The sequence below is a fragment of the Callithrix jacchus genome, chromosome 15 (genome assembly GCF_049354715.1).
Source record: "Callithrix jacchus isolate 240 chromosome 15, calJac240_pri, whole genome shotgun sequence".
NCBI lineage: Eukaryota > Metazoa > Chordata > Mammalia > Primates > Cebidae > Callithrix > Callithrix jacchus.
The window spans coordinates 46550413-46571270 of NC_133516.1; the positions used below are offsets into that span (position 1 = coordinate 46550413).

Genomic DNA, 20858 nt, shown 5'->3' on the forward strand with positions numbered 1-20858 from the left:
AACAACAGAAATTCAACATGAGATTTGGGCAGGGACAAATATTCAAACTATATCAGAAGGGATTTACAGATAGCTCTCAATTATGCACTCAGAAATCACAGCAGTGGCAGGAAAAACCGTACTTAACACATCTGTAAATGGGGATGTGTTGCACGTGGTTGTTGCGTGGAGATTACTCTGTAAAACATTCTCCAGCACCTTTTGCCTTCCCACTTAGATTTCACGTGATAAACTTCAATATTCTGCACTATTTTATTCACTAAGCAGCTGGAAGTGTATGGCAGCAACGCACATAGGAAAAAAACTGTCTGGAGAAAATGTATGCATATGTGAGCCAGCTCTGGCACTTGACTGAGGCTGATACTCCAACCCCCTCTTTCCTTCTACCTTTGCTATTATCTGAATGTCTGTGTCTCCCTAAAATTCATATGTTGACATATAACTCCCAAAGTGATGATACTAAAAGTTGGGGCCTTTTGGAACTCTTTAGGTCATGAGGGCTGCTCCCTCATAAAAGGGATTAGTGCTCTTATAAAGATACTAGAGGTAGCCCCTTACCCTTCAACCATGTGAAGATATACATAGAAGGTGACACTTATGAGGAACAGGTCCTCCCTGACACCAAATCTGTTGGCACTCTGATCTTGGACTTTGCATAGACTTCAGAACTGTGAGCAATAAATTTCTATTGCTTGTAAATTACCAAGTTTATGGCATTTTTGTTATAGCAGCCCAAATGGTCTGAGACCATCTTCCTCCTTCTGCTTCTGTCTTTTTTTTTTTTTTTTTTTTGAGATGGAGTCTTGTTCTGTCCCCCAGGCTGGAGTTCAATGGCACAATCTCGGCTCACTGCAACCTCTACCTCCTGGGTTCAAGCGATTCTCCTGCCTCAGCCTCCTGAGTAGGTAAGACTACAGGAGTGCCACCACGCCAAGCTAATTTTTATATTTTTAGTAGAGATAGGGTTTCATCATGTTGGTCAGGCTGGTCTCAAACTCCTGACCTAGTAATGCACCCACTTTGGCCTCCCAAAGTGCTTGGACTACAGGCATGAGCCACCATACCCGGCCTGCTCTTCTTCTTATGTACCACATAGGCATCGGGGGTTCTTTAAGGACAGATCTAGTTAGTACTTTGTTTGCTATGGAATAAAATACAATCTTGAAATAACGAAGCCATTATTTCAAGATTACAAGAACTCTGGACCAGAAGTGAGATGTGCATGAGTACAGCTCCTGGCTCCCTTGTGTATGATCTTAGAGAACTTGAGAAAACGATTTCCCCTCTTATAGCCTTATTTTCTTTTCACCTGCAACACCAAGAGGATTGTTCTTATTTCATAATGTTGTTGAGATTACTCAATCAAATTACAAACAGCAAAGGTTCAGCCTGTGTCTGGGTATTAGAATTCTGTTCCAAGAACCAAACATCTTACCTACCACTTAACAAGGTGATCATGTTTACAGATCTGTGGGCACTGTTTCCTAATATCAGTGTCACCAAGTTGCTCCATCCATGTTTTCATCAAATGTTTGTGGATCACTTCTTATGTCCAAACCATGGTAAGTGACAGCAGTTAGGAAGCAACCACGAATAGTTCATAATGTGGGAATGGAAAGGAAGGGAAGAGAAGTAGACTGTAGACAATTTTAATTCAATAAATGTTTACTAAACTCCTATTATACTTCAGGGCATAATGATCTTGTATACAGGGTTATAGAGGACACAAATATGATCCTTGTCCACAAGGACAGAACTCCTATAATTAGAGTTTGGGGAAAATATGAAAGTTTAGAAAGGATATTAGGGTATCAAAAGAAAAGCCAGATCAAAACTAAGAAATGCGCAGATAGAGAAGCAGGTGTATAAATTACACACAGACATCCAAACCTTTTCTTTAAAAATCATGCTGCAGGTGCATGTATGTCCTCTCTCTCATCTATGCCTGGTGAAATACCACACAATACCTACCTCCAATGCTGCATCCACCGAGGAGTCTTTCCACATTATCAAAGGGTCACAGGAGGAATCTCAGTCTCTCTCTTTTTCCTTCTCTTTCTCTTCCCTAAATGTTAATATGTTATCTGTATATACGTATTTCTGTTCAATTAGATTGGCTGACTATATCGATTAGATTTTTGCTTGAAGTTTGTCTGTCTGGACTCAGTGCTTCCTGAGTGATGGCAGCCATATAATTGAACCAAAGCATCTCAAATGGCATTCACTTACCAAACCAAACAAACACATGTTTACAAACACAGCTGTAAAAAAAATTAGGAAGTCCAGAACTGTTTACCTTTTCTTCCCAGCACATTACTGCTACATGGTTTTGATAGAGACCAAACAAGGGAACTTCAACAAGACACCGGGAGGTGCAGCTGTGTTTCTAAAAGCCACAAGGGGTTTGAATAATTCGGAGTTTACATTTGATACCTCTTAGTATTAACAAGGTGCAGAATAAACTATTTGCTGAGGACGCCTGAGCCTTCAGATAGGATGAGGGCTTATGTTTTACACTGGCAAAGCAGGCAGTTATAGTCAACACGCTTGGGGGCCTGGAGTCAGTTTATCTTTCTAAGAGACCAGGTAAAACCAGGCATCTGAAGCTATTTAAATACAGTCTAGAAACAGGCCAAGTGCTTGACTTCCACCAGAGAAACTAGAATCTCGGCTCTGAATATGCAAACACTAAGGATGTTTGTTTTCACCTCTTTGCTGGGAAGATAAATGTAGTTTACTCTTAGAAAAGGATCATCTGGGGCCATTTATTCCCTTTCACTTCAAATAGAAGCTACAGAGAGGGATCCACAGTGTTTAAAAGCTGGGTCCTTTTGTTAGTAAGTAGGCCTAATGCCATGTGCTAAAGTTGTAAGGCCTTAATGAGAATTCCCAAGCTCTAGACTAGGAGCCAAGCTGGGTCGCCAGAGGCTGGCCACATTTACTGAAGAAAGATCATCACTGTGGATTTATTTCTGGGTCCAGAAAATGGCGTTTTGTTGCGATCCTCCTTGAAATTTTCCCTCTAGACTTGGATGGATTAGTAACTAATTTAGAGACAGCTAAAAATCCTCTTAGGTTGTGCAACTTTCACTTCTCCTAGGTCTTTGTTTTTATTTTTCCCTTTTAATATAGTAAGATAAAGACAACAGGTTCTAGAATTCATGCCTCATCTCTTAAGCTACGCTGGCGATATTTACATATAACTGAAATGCTATAAATCCTTCTTATTCTTTTTGTTGGTGAATTGTTAGAAAATGCAGGAATACTTTGTTTTGGCCTGGCCCCAGCTCCATTTAAAATGCCAGACACAGCAGGGCTGAATTTGTTCATGTTCCCTTGAGGATAGGGAAGCAGAGGAAGTTGTGTAAGGGGTTTGGAAATGGATGGAGTGAGGGAGTAGGGTATACAGAAGGCCACACCACAAATCTCCAACAAAAGAGTTAATCTGTGCTACCAAATTTGCCTTTCAGGAAAAGGCCATTTCTAACCTGCAGCAAATCACAACTGAGGGGAGACTGCAAAATAGAGAATTGCTTTGAATTTCAAATTCAATGAACTTGGAGCATCTCATCTCATTGTTAAATTCAGCAAGGAGAAAGTCACTTATCCAAAGTTAGGATAAGTGAAGAGGAAATAATAGGATGACCTAAAAATTGTATTCAAAAGGGAGTGTTCAAAATAAAAAGCGAACATTTAAGTGAAATTCATGTGTGTGTGTGTGTGTGCGCGCATGCATGTGTGTGTATATATGTGAATTTTTAAGACTTAGATTCAGTTCTTCAATCTACTACCTACTAGCTGTGTGATTTGAGTAAGGTATAGCATATCTCTTAACTTTACTTTCCAAATCTGTAATAGTGCCAACCTCACTGAGATGTTGTGAGAATGCAGTTAAATACTACATGTTCTGTGCCTGGCATATATATGTGCCGTCAAAGGTCAACAGCTTTAAAAATTGCATTTAGCATTTTAATATCATGAATGACAAATAGCTTTATTTCTAGTGTTAATTTTGAGTAATTCATTATGGCTGCCTGATCGATTACTGATGTCTGCTAAGGCACAGATGGGAAAGTGTTTTTGCCATCCTGAATCTAGTATAAAGGTCACAAAATGTCAGGAGGACTGGTCTCTTTGCCTCTAATTAGCTGGACAACATAAGCATATTTTTTATTCCCTCTGGGTCTCATTCTCCCCAATATAAAGTAAATGAGCAAAAAGACCTTGATCTCTAAGGTCTCTTTGAACCTGAAAATTCTGATTCTAATCTCAAAAACAGCACCCGTGTTTTATAGGTTTGGAATCTTGATACATTTTTTTTTTAAAAAATGTTTTTCGTTGAGTTAATTTGTTTATGTGAAGTTGTTCTATGGTTGTCTTTTGAGTAGCATCCATCATAACATAAACGGAAGAGTGGACAGACCGATAAATAAAGTTATATTGGAAGCTTCCTGCTCACTGGCTGTGTGTTCCTATTTCAGTCAAAAGCTCCCTGGGCCTCGGCTTCATCACCTGCAAAATGGAAGAAAAATGATTTCTGTCCCCTCCTAACTCTCTGAGATGTGGAGTAAATTAATGAAGTCAAGTTTCTACAGTGCTTTGAACTTGTCAGAGACAGCTCTTACATGATGCTAAAGTATGAGTATTCGGATTAAAATGTGGCCCGGAAATTGCTCCCTGGATATGAAGCATATTAATATCCATTTGATGTACTACAGCTTTATTACAACACAGTAATACTTACTGAAGGAAAAAGAGATGGGTAAAAGAAAATCCAGACTCCATCATTTTCCTTTTAAGTTGAGCCTTGTCTTTCCTTAGAGTAAATCACATGGTCTCCACTAAGCTTAAAAACATAGAGCCGAAAGACGCTTGGTGTTGAAGCAGTCTACTTGGCAAAAATGGCCTCCACAGGGGTAGATACACGTTTGCTACTTAAATATGCTTAAAACCAACCTGCTGTTGAAAATACACAAAAACAAGTCCACATAGAACAGAAATATCTTGGTCCCGTAAAGAGTGATGACAATTGATTGTAGTGCCAGTGTCTGTTCTGGGGGATGATATCAAAACTTGAAAGATGTCACATTATTTTCCAAAGCCAGCATTCCAAGGGTGACTGTATCAACAATGGGTGGACAAAGTACCCTCAAATTTCACCCTGGACAGACTTCCAGGATAGAAGAAAAGATACACCGAGATAGGTAAATAGAATAATTTTGCTTCTTCCTGGTCACTGTGAATCAACAACTTCAGCTACATCTACCTAAAGCAAGGAAATGGAAGAAAATGGAAAGTGCCGTCACTGGCCCCATTTGATCTTTCTTTACTGCGTACCCATAGATTCTAAACAGCAGTGACGAGAGTGGCAGCCATGGCTACTGCTACATGATTTTGGAATAGAACACTGTCTGAGTTTCAACTGAGATGTGTCAGGAAGACAGATTCAAAATAACAAGGTGAGTAATATAAATCCAGATAGATTTTTAAAAAGAATGTACAATAAACTGATCCAGTACTCTTGACAGAACACCCTTCACCCCCACTCCCTACCCTCCTAAGGTCTCTGAATCTAAAAATACTGATTCTAATCTGAAAAGTAGTGCCACCTTTGTAAAACAGCACTCAAGCTCCACCTTTGAGGATTTCAAAAGAAGCCAAATTATGGAGAGTTGGATTCTGTAAACAGATTGGCAAAGCGATTTTGTATGCAAGCAGGTATGTGCTGTGTGGTCCTTCATTTTGCTTTCTGGGAGAGGGGTGCAAATACCATCATTCCTAGGGCTGGATGCTTAAAACCATCCTGCTGTTGGGCAGGTCAACTCCAGCCCTCGGCCTGTTTTCGTATTGTAGACTCAGAATGACTTTTACACTTTTAAATGGTTGGAGTGGGGTGAGAGGAATCAAAAAATATTTTATGATGTGAAAATTAACTTTAATTCAAATTTCAGCATCCAAGAATACAGTATTATTCGATATAGCCACACTTATTTATGAAATGTCATTTATGCCCACTTTGGTGCTACAGAGGCAGAGTTGAGTGATAGCGAGGGTAGCAGTCTGGCCTGAGATATTGATCATCTTGATGTTTATAGAGGAAGTTTGCCAACCCCTGTTCTTATCACTAGCCTAGTGAAGAGGGGCTTTAAGGGGCCCCTGGAGAGCTTGGAATTGCACCCTCTGTGCTTGGAAGACTTACATGACTGGTGTCCAACTCAGGCCTGAAAAATCTGTGACTAAAAGAACTGTAGCCCAGGGACCTCCTCCTTCCAGGGAATTAAAGGATAAAGAAGGGTTGACCAGTTCCTCCCTCATGGGGAGAATGTTGGCACAGCCTGCATTTCCAGAATATGCTGGAGAAGGGATACATGAGCGTTTCCCAAGGATCAGATATAAGACAGGTGAGAGAAAGTTGGTGTGGGCTCCTCTTGGGCCTGGAGAGGTCCTCAGCAGGAAGAGGCTCCCACTAAAGACCTGGAAGTTGAGAAAGGGGTCACAGGGATCACCTGGAATAGCTGATGCTTTGCTTTCCTGCTAGCCCAGAATTTTCCCAGCCATGGACAAACCTTTCTATCCAGATAGCAGTTAACACAGAGAAGGTAATAGGGAAGGTAAGAGCTATTGAGAGCCAACCATGCTCTATCTATTCTTTCCATCTTTTCCAAGACTACTTTCACTGACTCAAGTTGAAAGAGATGGTGAAACCAGAAATAGATCGTATTTATTAATGTTGGGAGCCATGTTCATCTAACATAAAGCTTACACCATTCATCCAGCAGTTCAATTACACCAGAGCTCTATATCCATATTCTCATGTAAGTGTTCTGAAAACTTTATGAGATTGATATTAATTCACCCATTTTATAGGTGAAGAAATGAAGGTTTAGTTTAAATGACATGTCCAAGATCTCACACCAGTGAGTGGCAGCGCCAAGATTCGGCCTTTGTGATTCACAAATGCCCTTTTCCTGATATATTGGGCAGCTCTCATCTTTGGAGTCATACTTTGGTGCCATATTTGTATCCAGATCCCGTCCACCTCATAATGGTAGTGTTTATCAGGTGCTTTTGTTAAGGAACAAACATTTCACAGATTACCTCATGACATGGGGGTTTAGAGCAAGGACATGCATTTCCCTAAGTCTCCCAGCAGTGGAATTCACACCCTAGTGTGGTTGTTCCAAAATTCCAAGTTCTTAACCTGTCTAGATTGCCTCACAGTAATACTAAGTGTGTGGCAGTGGAGCAGTTCAGAGTCATCCAAATAATTTTGCACACGTTACTTCATTAGATCCTTACAGCAGCCTGAAAATGCAGGCAAGGAAACTATTATCCTTATTTTTCAGATGAATAAACACAGGCTTAAATGATCAAAAAGGAGCACTCAAGGAATATTTGTTGAATAAATGAAAGAATGACTATACCCCACCCCTGGTGTGTATATATGTAGATATCTAGTCAACGGTCTATGATAATTTACTCTTTAATTAGGTGGTAACCCATGGAGCTCCCATCTCCGTATCCTATATTTCCCAGCATAGTTTCCCATCCATTACCTTGTGTATAATGGATACACTGTGGATGTTAGTATAGAGTCTTGGTACTCTATAACAGAAGAGTCTTGTTCTGGGCACATGTTTTATACTAAGCAGCATCTCAGTGGAGGTCAGTATAGCTGAGATGTTTATTTACTTCAGGGCCAAACTTTGGGGTAAAAATACCTGGATATATCTCCTGTTGCTTTTACCTACGCTTGCTTTATTTTATTTACTTTAGAGACAGGGTAAGGGTCACACTCTGTCACCTAAGCTTGAGTGCAGTGGCATGATCATAACTCATTGCACCCTCAAATTCCTGGGCTTGCAGTGATCTTCCTGCCTCAGTCCCTCAACTAGCTGAGAATACAGGCATGAGCCAGGCAATTTTACCTCACTAATGTTTAAATTTTTTGTAAAAATGGGGTCTCACTATGTTGCCCAGGCTGGTCTCAAACTCCAGGCTCAAGTGATTTTCTTTCCTTGGACTCCTAAAGTGCTGAGATTATAGATGTGAGCCACTGTACCTTCCCTGCTTTCATCTAGTTGACTATATTTCCATGAAGTTAGCAGACATGGTTTTTAATTCCATTCTACTATTTATTAGCCATCTGACTTTGCATAAGGCATGACATAAAAACTGTAAAATGGACCTAATGATACTACCATATAGCTTTACACTGAGCAGTAAATTATGTTTATTTATTTTTATTTTTGAAACAGTCTCACTCTGTCACCCAGGCTACAGTGCAGTGACATGATCTCAGCTGACTGCTACCTCTGCTCCCCAGGTTCAAACAATTCTCATACCTCAGCCTCTCGAGTAGCTGGGATTATAGGCATGCACCACCAGGCCTGGATAATTTTTGTATATTTAGTGAAGACAAAGTTTCACCATGTTGGCCAGGCTGGTCTCAAACTCTTTAACTCGAGTGATCTGCCTGCCTTGGCCTCCCAAAGTGTGGGATTACAGGTGTGAGCCACGGCACCTGGCCTATATTATTTAAATGGAGTAGCTAAACACCACATCTGGTTTACTGTAGGTACTAAATAAATGGTAATCATTTTTATTGAAAGTTCCCAGCTGATGGTTTGATTTCCTGGGGGTTGCTATGATCTTGTCAGATCACAAAGTATAACATTTTGTTCATAGGGAAGGAACTGGGTTCTACTATTACGTCCAGACAGCAGGAGACAATATCTGAGAATGTGCAGATAAACTAATTTGAGGGCCTTAATTCAGGGCAACAGTTTGTCCACAAAACAGGCCAAATCAGTGAAAGTCCTGGGACAGACACGACAGAACAATGTTTTGAGTTCCTGTTCTAACCTTGGAATTGGTAGATTTATTTTGAAATGTCCAATCCTGCCTTTTCCGCTGGATTAGTCTTTAAAATATCAGGCATATTAAACTGAAAGGATTCCTTTACCCAGGTCTGAACTCAGCCATTTTTGCCATTCTTATTTGAAAGCAGTGATTACTTTTGAAGGATGAAAGGACTGGATGATTGGAAAATAAGATTGCGGAAAAAGATTTTTTAGAACGCTCTATCTGGACACATTTCCTCCGAGATAAATTGAGTTCACTAAAGAAATTAGATCCCACTAAAGCATGATTTTCTTATTCATCAACTAATCAATCATGGATGCAATGGCTAAGGCAAAGTGATTTTACCACGTAGATATAAAGTGCTGTTTTGCAAGCAAAAAGCACAACTTCTTTCAAAACAATTGATGAACATCTTTCATGGAAATGCCTCAAATATCTTTTCCCTGAACAAACAGGGTTCTGCTTTGGTCCACAGTTTCCTTGTGCATCAGTTTCTTTCTAACTTTAATATAACAATAAATTGGGAATCCATATTTTATTTTCGTTTTTGCTGCCCTTCACTCTGGAAGAACCATGTTGGCATCACTATTAAAGTCCACACTTACCATTTTGCAAGCATTTCCTTCCCTGTTGATTGTCTGAATGGGCAGAGTGCTCCTTGAAGGAGAATCTGCTTCTTTATATTTTTGTCCTATTTCCACCCGTTTACCTAGCACACAATAGGTAAGTGATAAACATTCTTTGAAATGGAATTGAATGGCTTAGGTATTTCCTGCTGAGAAAGGCCAACCTTGCCAGTATTTGAGTAACAGCAAATTAGGTGACAGGAAGGAGAAGTGAGCAGCAGTATCATTTCATGTGTGGTTAATCTGGGAAATTCACTTTCCACTAGTTGGAAGGATTTGATCTTCTCTAAGTAGGAAGCCCAATTACAATCTTCCACACTAATATAATTTTTTAGAAACTCCCTTTACTTCCTTAAATGTCACATTCTGCTTGGAGTGTCTCATGCCATAAAACACATGGCTAGGAAGCCTGTGGCAAATTCAACATTCTCCAGACTCTCCTTCCTCGACTTGTCCCATCTTTTCAAATTGTTTTCGTGTCACACGTCTTCAGCATGAATGAAAGCATCCCCCAGTTACGAAACACTCACAGCCTACAGGCTGAAGGGCAGGCACTTGCTTCTAGCCCAGGCAGACGGAGCTGCTCTCCTCTGGGCAGCAGTCTTTGCAATAACAGCAGCACGTTACCCTTAGTATCATCCCAATCTGAACAACCAATATTTAAAATGACTTCAACTTTTTCTTTGGGAGCCTGAAAGTTTGCAGAAGACTTTACATGGCCCCTTTTGAATGCTTCAGTTCTATACCCCCTTTTGTTTTGGTCACCATTGCTGTTCCTTTTCAAGCACTGGCTTGGGAGATCATTTGGATTTGATCCTGCTGGCCTGATGCTGCATGTTTGGCTGGCTTGGACTTCCTGGCTCTGATGATGATAGTATACAGCAGGAACAGAGAATGAGTCTTGGTAAATCAGTCACCATGTTCTTTGGCAATTTATAAAGTTCACTGTATAAAATATATATGTTAATTATATATAATTAATTATTAATATAATTAATTATAATATATTTATATTATAATATATAATTATATGTAATATAATTATTGTGAGTATATATTGTATCTAATTATATATTAACATAATTATATATAATATTGCATAATTAATTATATATAATATATTTTTAATATGTAGTGATTCCCCATTATTCAGTGAACATGTTCCCAGACCACTAGCGGACACCTGAAACCACAGATAGTTCAAAAGTCTATATATACTATGATCTTCTGATACATACAATATCTATGACAAAGTCTAATTTATAAATTAGTTACAGTAGTGATTAACAATAATAGAATATTAACAGAACAATTATAACAAGATATGTCAATGTGCCTTTTCTCTCTCAGAATATCTTACTGTATTGTATTCTCCTATTTTTAGACTGTAGTCGATAGCAGGTAACTGAAACTACACTGCAGTCCTTACAGACAAGCAGGCACTGTAGTATTGAGTAATCCATATACAATTGACTTTTGAACAACACAGGTTTGTACTGCTCTGGTTCAATTATACATGGATGTTTTTTCCAATAAATACAGTCAGCTCTCTGTATCCTTGGGTTTCATATCCACAATCAAATGCAGCTCAAAAATACAGTAATTGTGGAATGTGAAACCTGTGGATACAGAGGGCTGACTTCATACATGTGGGTTCTGCAGGGCTGACTTCAGGACTGGAGCATGTGAAGATTTGGTGTATCTGCAAGGATCCCTGCCAACACCGAGGGGTGACTGCACATAGATCCTTCTAACTATCATTTCCTACCTATCCCAATTCCAGGGGCCATCCTTCACATCATAGTTAGATTTGCCACCCCTGGAGCTATGTGGTACAGCTCATACAACTGTACACAGCATCCCTGATCACTATTATCTGATGTTCATTGAACACATACTATATTGCAGACATTGTGCCAAGCACTTTCCACAGTGATTCCAGGAATTTTCCTAACAACCTTTTCAAGTTTTGCTCTGTGTCTTTTACATGGAAGGAACTGAGGTTCAGAAACTGTCTTGAGGAAGTTTACATAAAAGGTAATATATCAGGGGAAAGTAGAGTCTATAATCAGCAAGTATTATTAACAAGCATGCTTTACCTGTGCTCCTCAGTGAAGGGATATTTCTTTTTAGGGGGGCATACCAGGCCCTCCTCTCCATGGGTGGGACAATGGAGTGAACAGAGAGGTTATACGAGCATCAATATTGTAGTTTAATAGTTGGAAACTTAAAAACAACTTATACTTTTTATAATATAATTGAGGGAAAGTAAAGGTGGTCAAATCTTGCAGTGTAGTGACAACATTTACTTTGTTGTCATGGACTCTGACTCTATATTCAGAGTTACAGTGACTTAATGGAGGAAGGGAGAAGAGGTGAGCTGCTCCCCGCAAGAAGTATATTTCAGAAAAGCTGAAGGTTGGTATGGCATATTTAGGCTTATCTCAAAAAGGGCATGGGATGCAAAAGGCTAAGAATGGTCCATCTACACTGATCAGATGGACTCAATTATAACCCAGTTTCTATTACTTTAAAGTGATGTTGACCCAGCAAAAGCTAAAAGTTGTATGTTCACTCCAGTTTCCATTATACAGGTTCAATTCACTCAGCAATGACTGAGTTTTTCATTTCCCTCTTGAAGTTCTGGCTGAGATAAGCTGGGCACTGCAATGGAATATATACATTCCCTGCTATGGCTGTGAAAATCAGGCCTTAAAACTAGAAGATTTATGGTCCCACCAGCACAACCAGTACTGCAAGTCCAAAGAAATATTAGAAAAGAAGAATTTGGGCTGAAAAGAGCAGTAAAATGTGCTCTTTTCCTACGCATGGCTATATAGAATTTTTCTCCAAAATTTAAGATTAGATCTAGAAAGCCTTTAGGAACTATCTATGACAATTGCTGCATTTATAGGTAGAAAACCAAGCCTTAGACTGGGCTTACCTGAGGATGGAGAGAGAGAGACAGAGAGAGAGAGAGAGAGAGAGAGAGAGAGAGAGAGAGAGAGAGAGAGAGAGAGAGAGAGAGACTGAACAAGTGCAGTCTGACCTCCAGTCTATTCTATCGTGTTGTCTGCCATGTTGACTGGAGCCCTCTCATCACACTGGCATTGACCAACAAACTGAATGCTTATTTTACTGTGTTTTAAATGAATGGTGTCATTTGGCAAATGTCTTTTAAACTATGGCCTGACTCAAATATGGGATGGGGGAATGTTTTTCTTTGTTTTAGATGCCTCAAACAGTCTTTACTTTCTTTTAAGAGAGTATAAAATTATAGTGCTCTAACCTTGGGCTTGGAGGTTGGTGTGTAACCCACACAAGTCCAGTCAGAGACCTCTCCTAACATTTGTTGGAACCTGAATTCTTTTTTATTCTGATCAGGGGACCCTGATGTAAGAAGTGGGGCTGCTGATTACAATGAACTACACTTTGTGAAGAAGCACCATGGCAAAAAATAGAATAAAGCCAGCATTCAGGGTTTAAGTGCTTAAGTTCAAATGTTTGCACTGCCTCTTCCTGTGTGACCCTAGGGTACTTACGTAACTTCTATGAATTGTAGTTTCTTCATCTAAAAATAGGAATACCAAGATGAAAGTTAAGTTGTGTTATGTATTAAAAGCACCACTTAAAGATTCCTAGGCAAGATGGCCAAATAGGAATGGCTTTCGTCTGCAGCTTCCTGCGAGATCAACACAGAAGGTAGGTCATTTCTGCATTTCCAACTAAGGTACCCAGTTCATCTCACTGGGACTGGTTAGACAGTGGGTGCAGCCCACAGAGAGTGAGCAGAAGCAGGGTGGGGTGCTGCCTTACCCAGGAAGTGCAAGGGGTCAGGGAATCCCTCCCCTAGCCGAGGGAAGCTATGAGAGACTGTGCCATGAAGGATGGTGCTGTCCAGCCGGATACTATGCTTTTCCTCTGGTCTTCACAACCTGCAGACCAGGAGATTCCCTCAGATGCCTATACCACCAGGGCCCTGGGTTTCAAGCACAAAACTGGGCAGCTGTTTGGGCAGACATTGAGCTAGCTGCAGGAGGGTTTTTTTTTCATACCCCAGTGGTGCCAGGAATGCCAGCAAGACAGAACTGTTCAATCCCCTGGAACGGGCACTGAATCCAGGGAACCAAGTGGTCTTTCTCAGTAGAACCTACCACACAGAGCCCAGCAAGCTAAGATCCACTGGCTTGAAATTCTTGCTGCCAGTACAGCAGTCTGAAGTTGACCTGTGATGCTCAAGCTTGGTGTGGGGAGAAGCACCCACCATTACTGAGGCTTGAGTAGGTGGTTTTCATCTCACAAGGTAAACAAAGCTACCAGGAAGTTTGGACTGGGCAGAGCCCACTGCAGCACCTCAAAGTCTCTATAGTCAGACTGCCTCTCTAATTCCTTCTCTCTGAGCAGGGCATCTCTGAAAGAAAGGCAGCAGCCCTAGTCATAGGCTTATAGATAAAACTCCTATCTTCCTATGACAGAGCACCCCAGAATGGGGCAGCTCTGGGTGCAGCTTCAGCAGATTTAAACATTCCTGTCTGCCAGCTATCAAGAGAGCAGTGGATCTCCCGGCATAGCACTCAAGCTCTGCTAATGGATAGACTGCCTCCTCAAGTGGGTCCCTGACCCCTGTGCCTCCTAACAGGAGACACCTACCAGCAAGGGTTGACAGACACCTCATAGAGGAGAGTTCTGGCTGGCATTCAGTGGGTGCCCCTCTGAGACAAAGCTCCCAGAGGAACAGGCAGCAATCTTTGCTGTTCTGCAGCCTCTTCTGCTAATACCCAGGAAAACAGGGTCTGGAGTGGACCCTCAGCAAACTCCAGCAGACCTGCAGAAGAGGGGTCTGACTGTTAGAAGAAAATGAACGAACAGAAAGCAATAGCATCAACATCAACGAAAAGTATGAACATGCAAAAACTCCATCCAAAGGTCACCAACGGGAAAAACCAAAGGTAGATAAATCCATGACGATGAGGAAAAACCAGTGCAAAAGGCTGAAATTCCAAAAACCAGAACATCTATTCTCCTCCAAAGGACCAAAACTCCTCGCCAGGAAGGAAACAAAACTGGATGGAGAATGTGTATGATGAATTGACAGAAGTAAGCTTTGGTAGGTGGGTAATAACAAACTACTCCTAGCTAAAGGAATGTGTTCTAACTCAATGCAAGGAAACTAAGAACCTTGATAAAACGTTAGATGAATTGCTAACTAGAATAACCAGTTTAGGGAAGAATATAAATGACCTGATGGAGCTAAAAATACAGCACAAGAACTTCATGAAGCCTACACAAGTATCAATAGCCAAATCGATCAAGCAGAAGAAAGCATATCGGAGATTGAAGATCAACTTTATGAAATAAAGTATGAAGACCAGATCATAGAAAAAGGAATGAATGAAGCCTTCAAGAAATATGGGACTTTGTGAAAAGACCAAATCTACATTTGATTGGTGCACCTGAAAATGAGGGGGAGAGTGGAACCAAGTTGAAAAACACAGTTCAGGATATTTCCCAGGAGAACCTCCCCAACCTAGCAATACAGGCCAACATTCAAATTCAGGAAATATAGAGAGCACCACAAAGATAATCCTTGAAAATGGCAACCCAAGATACATAATCAGATTCACCAAGGTTGAAGTAAAGAAAAAAATGCTAAGGCCTGCCAGAGAGAAAGGTTGGGTTACCCACAAAGCAAAGCCCATTAGACTAACATCAGATATCTCTACAGAAACTCTGCAAGTTAGAAGAGAGTGGAGGCCAATATTCAACATTCTTAAAGTAAAGAATTTTCAAACCAGAATTTTATATCCAGCTTCATAAGTGAAGGAGAAATAAAACCCTTTACAGACAAGCAAATGCTGAGCGGTTTTGTCACCACTAGGCCTGCCTTACAACAGCTCCTGAAAGAAGCACTGGATTAGGAAAGGAAAAACTGGTACCAGCCACTGCAAAAGCAAGCAAAATGTAAAGACCATTGACACTATGAAGAAACTGCATTAACTAATGGGCGAAATAACCAGCTAGCATAATAATAATAGGATTAAATTCACACATACCAATATTATCCTTAAATGTAAATGGGCTAAAGGCCTCAATTAAAAGGCACAACTGGCAAATTGGATAAAGAGTCAAGAGCCATTGGTGTGCTATATTCAGGAGATCCATCTCACATGCAAAGACACACATAGGCTCAAAATAAAGGGATGGAGGAAGATTTACCAAGCAAATGGAAAACAAAAAAATAAACAAAAAGCAGGGGTTGCAATTCTAGTCTCTGATAAAACAGATTTTAAACTAAGAAACGTCAAAGAAGACAAAGAAGGACATTACATAATGGTAAAGGGATCAATGCAGCAAGAAGAGCTAACTATCCCAAATATATATGCACCCAATACAGGAGCACCTAGATTCATAAAGCAAGTTCTTAGAGACCTACAAAGAGACTTAGACTCCCACACAATAATAGTGGGAGATTTTAAAACCCCACTGTCAATATTAGACAGATCAATAAGACAGAAAATTAACAAGGATATTCAGGACTTGAACTCTGTTCTGGACCAAGTAGACCTAATACACATCTACACAACTCTCCACCCAAATTAAATACAATATACATTCTTCTCAGGACCATGAAGCACTTATTCTAAAATTGACTACATCATTGGAAGTAAAACACTCCTCAGCAAATGTAAAAGGACAGAAATCCTAACAGTCTCTCACACTACAGTGCAATCAAATTAGAACTCAGGATTAAGAAACTCCCTCAAAACTGCACAGCTACATGGAAACTGAACAACCTGCTCCCAAATGACTACTGGGTAAATAACAAAATTAAGACATTAATAAATAAGTTCTTTGAAACCAGTGAGGACAGACACAATGTACCAGAATCCCTGAGACACAGAGAAAGTAGTGTTTAGAGAGAAATTTATGCCCACAGTAGAAAGAGGGAAAGATCTACAATTGATACCCTAACATCACAATTAAAAGAACTAGAGAAACAATAGCAAACAAATTCAAAAGCTAGCAGAAGACAAGAAATAATTAAGATCAGAGCAGAACTGAAGGAGACAGAGACATGAAAAACCCTTCAAAAAAATCAATGAACCCAAAAGCTGGTTTTTTGAAAAGATTAACAAAATAGATAGACTGCTAGCCAGACTAACAAGGAAGAAAATAGAGAAGAATCAAATAGAAATGATAAATAATGATAAAGGGGATATCACCACTGATCCTACGGAAATACAAACTACCATCACAGAATACTACTATAAACCACTCTACCCAAATAAACTAGAAAACCTAGAAGAAATGGATAAATTCCTGGACACATACTCCATCCCAAGCCTAAAGCAGGAAGAAGTCAAATCCCTGAATAGACAACTAACAAATTCTGAATTTGAGGCAGTAATTAATAGCCTACCAACAGAAAAATGCCCAGGGCTAGAGGGATTCACAGCTGAATTCTACCAGAGATACAAAACGTTGCTGGTACCATTCCTTCTGAAACTATTCCTAACTGTAGAAAAACAAGGCTTCCTCCCTAACTCATTTTATGAGGCCAGCATCATCCTGATACCAAAACCTGGCAGAGATACTGCAAAAAAAGAAAATTTCAGACCAATATTCCTAATGGACATCACTGGGAAAATCCTTGATAAAATACTGGCAAATTGAATCCAGCAGCACATCAAAAAGCTTATCCACCATGATCGAGTCGGCTTCATCATGGGATGCAAGGCTGTTTCAGCATATGCAAATCAATGAACCTAATCCATCACATAAACAGAATCAATGACAAAAACCACATGATTATCTCAATAGATGCAGCAAAGGTCTTCGATAAAATCCAACACCCATTCACGTGAAAAGCACTCAGGAAACTAGGTATTTATGGAATGTGTCTCAAAAATAACAAGCCCTATTTATGACAAACCTAGAGCCAATATCATATTGAATGGACAGAAGCTGGAGGCAGTCACTTTGAAAACTGGCACAAGACAAAGATGCCCTTTCTCAGCACTCCTAGTCAACATAGTATTGGAAGTTCTGGCCAGGGCAATCAGGCAAGAGAAAGAAATAAAAGGTATTTAGAGAAATAAATAAAAGGTATTCAAATCATAAAAGAAGAAGTGAAATTATCTGTGTTAGCCAATGACATGATTGTATATTTAGAAAACCCTGTTGACTCAGGCCAAAAACTCCTTAAGCTCATAAGCAATTTCAGTAAAATCTCAGGATACAAAATCAATGTGCAAAATTCACAAGCATTTCTATATATCAATAACAGAGAGCCAAATCATGAGTGAACTCCTATTCATAATTGCTACAAAGAGAATAAAATACCTAGGAATACAACTTACAAGAGATGTGAAGGACTTCTTCAAGCAGAACTATGAACCACTGCTCAAGGAAATAAAAGAGGACACAAACAAATGGAAAAACATTCCATACTCATGGATAGGAAGAATCAATATTTTGATTTGATAACTATCACTATCAAGCTACCATTGATCTTCTTTACAGAACTGGAAAAAACCACCTTAAACTTAGTATGGAATCAAAAACGAGTCCATATAGCCAAGAAAATACTAAGGAAAAAGAACATATCTAGAGGCATCATGCTACCTGACTTCAAACTATACTACAAGGATACAGTAACCAAAACAGCATGGTACCGATACCAAAACAGATATATAGACCAGTGGAACAGAACAGAGGCCTCAAAAATTTACAACAATCAAATCTTTGACAAACCTGACAAAAACAAGAAATGGGGAAAGATGGTGTTTTAATAGATGGTGTTGGGAAAACTGGCTAGCCATATGCAGAAAACAGAAACTGGACCCCTTCCTCATGCCTTATACAAAAATCAATTCAAGATGGATTTAAGATTTAAATGTAATACCTAAAACCATAAAAGCCCTAGAAGAAAACCTAGGCAATACGATTCAGTACAGAGGCATAGACAAAGGCTTCATGACTAAAACATCAAAAGTAATGGCAACAAAAGCCAAAACTGACCAACAAGATCTAATTAAACTAAAGAGCTTCTACACAGCAAAAGAATCTATCATTAGAGTGAACAGGCAGCCTGCAGAATTGGAGAAAATTTTTGCAGTCTCTCTATATGACAAAGGGCTAATATCCAGAATCTGCAAGGAACTTAAACAAATTTACAAGTAAAAAACAACCCCATCAAAAAGTGGGCAAAGGATATGAACAGACACTTATCAAAACAAGAAATTTATGTAGCCAACAACCATGAAAAAATGCTCATGATCACTTGTCATTAGAGAAATACAAATAAAAAACCCAAGAGATACAATCTCATGGGAGTTAGAATGGCGAACATTTAAAAGTCAGGAAACAACAGATGCTGGAGTGGCTGTGGAGAAACAGGAACACTTTTACACTGTTGGTGGAAGTGAAAATTAGTTCAACCATTGTGGAAGACAGTGTAATGATTCCTCAATGATCTAGAACTAGAAATACCATTTGACCCTGCAATCCCATTATGGGTATATACTCAAAGGATTAGAAATCATTTCGCTATAAAGACACGTCATGTATGTTTATTGAACTACTATTCACAATAGCAAAGACTTGGAACTAACTTAAATGTCCCTCAATGTTAGACTGGATAAAGAAAATGTGGCACACATATACCATGGAATATTTTGCAGTGATAACAAAGGATGAGTTCATGTCCTTTGCTGGGACATGGATGAAGCTGGAAACCATCATTCTCAGCAAACTAACACAGGAACAGTAAACCATGTTCTCATGCAGCACAGGGAGAGGAACATCACACACCTGGGCCTGTCCAGGGTTGGGGGGCAAGGGGAAGGATAGCATTAAGAGAAATACCTAACATAGATGAAAGCTTGATGGTGCAGCAAACCCACCATGGCACATGTATACCTATGTAACAAACCAGCACATTCTGCATATGTATTCCAGAACTTAAAGTATAATAAAAAATAAAATAATAAAATAAAAGTATCAGGCATGTTTTGAGTGCCTGATACATCATAAGTGCTAAAAATAAAATGGAGGCTAAATAAGACTTCTGCTGTATTTATCTCTACATATTTTGAATAACTACCTTGCTCTGTGTTCTGCCTTATTTTATTTATGTAGTTCTTGGCAAAACTAATCCACAGTACTCATAATAGCTTATATAACAGCTCAGCTTTGATACTCCACAATGGAATGAAACTTGTTTCCCCCAGATTCATATGTTGAAGCCCTAACGCCAGTGTGATGGTATTTGGAGATAGTGCCTTTTGGAGATAATTAGATTTAGATGACATCATAAAGATGAGAATTTTATGATGAGATTAATACCCTTATAAAATGATACCCTAAAAAGGCCCCCACAGCTCATCCCTTCCCATTATATGAGGATACAATGGAAGGGGTGAGGAGTGAGGACCTCTTTGAGTATCTTTCTATAAGGGCACTAATCTGCATGTTAGGAAGAGTGTCTCCCCTGGGAAACCAAGTCAGCCAACACCTTGATCTTGAACTTCCTAGCTTCCAGAACTGTAAGGAATAAATTCCTGTTGTTTAACCTACTCAGTCTATGGTATTTTGTTATGACAGCCTGAGCTAACACAAGCACATAGAGTTTCATTTGTAGTAAATATAGCAAATAAAGTTTATACTTGTTGGGGTGTACTGGGTAGGAAGACAATGGAATATCAGTAGTTTTAGTTAGCCATGGTCTGCAATTTGAGCTCTCCAGAAAAAGTAAGCAGGGGAAATAAAATAAAAAATTTTAAAAAAAAAGGAAAAGCAAAAGAAAGCAGGAATGGCAGGCGATGGAGAATGTTGTTTTCCAAAATCTGGGCCTGTCTTCTGTCTTTCTGGGAAATTGCAGCTGCTGAGTTTTCACTACAACCCATGTCTGGGTCTAGAAATTTTTTATAGAGGTAAATTTAGACTTTTTTTTTTTTTAGCTACAGCTGTGCAATATAATTCCTAAGCTTAAAAAACATGTGCTGTATTGCATTCATTCAGTGATATTTATCGAGAGCCGACTGCATGCCAGGTACTCTTAAAGTAGCTAGAGACACAGCAGTGACCAAATAGACAAACATCACTACCGTTATTTGTCTCCCTTTTTTTCATTGAGGTGAAATTTATATAACATAAAATTAGTCATTTAAAATTGAATATAAGTCAATGGCATTTAGTACATTAACAATGGTATACAACCACCACCGCTATCTAGTTCCAAAACATTTTCATAGTCCAAAATGAAAACTTGTGCCTGGGAAGCAGTCACTGTCTACACCCAAAATCTGATCTCTGGTAACCACAATTTATGTTCTTCTTCTATAGGTTTTTCCTATAAATGGAATC

At 39.4% G+C, this 20858-nt stretch overlaps 1 long non-coding RNA gene across 2 annotated transcripts in view; it reads left to right on the top strand.

Moving 5' to 3' along the window:
* LOC144579555 (uncharacterized) overlaps positions 1 to 20858 on the top strand; it is a 127336-nt gene that overhangs the window by 75148 nt on the left and 31330 nt on the right. For both annotated transcript variants that reach the window (XR_013527415.1, XR_013527416.1), the window contains exon 2: positions 4482 to 5459. This is a non-coding gene — a long non-coding RNA (uncharacterized LOC144579555). The remainder of the gene's footprint in view (positions 1 to 4481; positions 5460 to 20858) is intronic.